This window comes from Arachis duranensis, chromosome 8 (assembly GCF_000817695.3).
Source record: "Arachis duranensis cultivar V14167 chromosome 8, aradu.V14167.gnm2.J7QH, whole genome shotgun sequence".
Lineage (NCBI taxonomy): Eukaryota > Viridiplantae > Streptophyta > Magnoliopsida > Fabales > Fabaceae > Arachis > Arachis duranensis.
In genome coordinates, this window is record NC_029779.3 from 22639719 (window position 1) to 22640539 (window position 821).

Consider the following 821-nt stretch of genomic DNA (forward strand, 5'->3'; position numbering starts at 1 on the left):
GGACAAGCAACAATTTAAGTTTGGTGTTGTGATGCGCGGATAATTTGTATGCTTTTTGGCATTGTTTTTAGTATGATCTAGTTAGTTTTTAGTATATTTTTATTAGTTTTTAGTTAAAATTCACTTTTCTGGACTTTACTATGAGTTTGTGTGTTTTTCTGTGATTTCAGGTATTTTCTGGCTGAAATTGAGGGACCTGAGCAAAAATCTGATTCAGAGACCAAAAAGGACTGCGGATGCTGTTGGATTCTGACCTCCCTGCACTCGAAGTGGATTTTATGGAGCTACAGAAGCCCAATTGGCGCGCTCTCAACGGCGTTGGAAAGTAGACATCCTGGGCTTTCCAGCAATATATGATAGTCCATACTTTGCCCAAGATTTGATGGCCCAAACCGGCGTTCAAAGTCACCCTCAGAATTCCCAGCGTTAAACGCCGGAATTGGCACCTAAATGGGAGTTAAACGCCCAAACTGGCATAAAAGCTGGCTTTTAACTCCAAGAAGAGTCTCTACACGAAAATGCTTCATTGCTCAGCCCAAGCACACACCAAGTGGGCCCGGAAGTGGATTTTTATGTCATTTACTCATCTTTGTACACCTTAGGCTACTAGTTTTCTATAAGTAGGACCTTTTACTATTGTATTAGACATCTTGAGATCTTTGAATCTTTTGATCACTGTGGGAGGCTGGCCTCACGGCCATGCCTAGACCTTGTTCTTATGTATTTTCAACGGTGGAGTTTCTACACACCATAGATTAAGGTGTGGAGCTCTGCTGTACCTCGAGTATTAATGCAATTACTATTGTTCTTCCATTCAATTC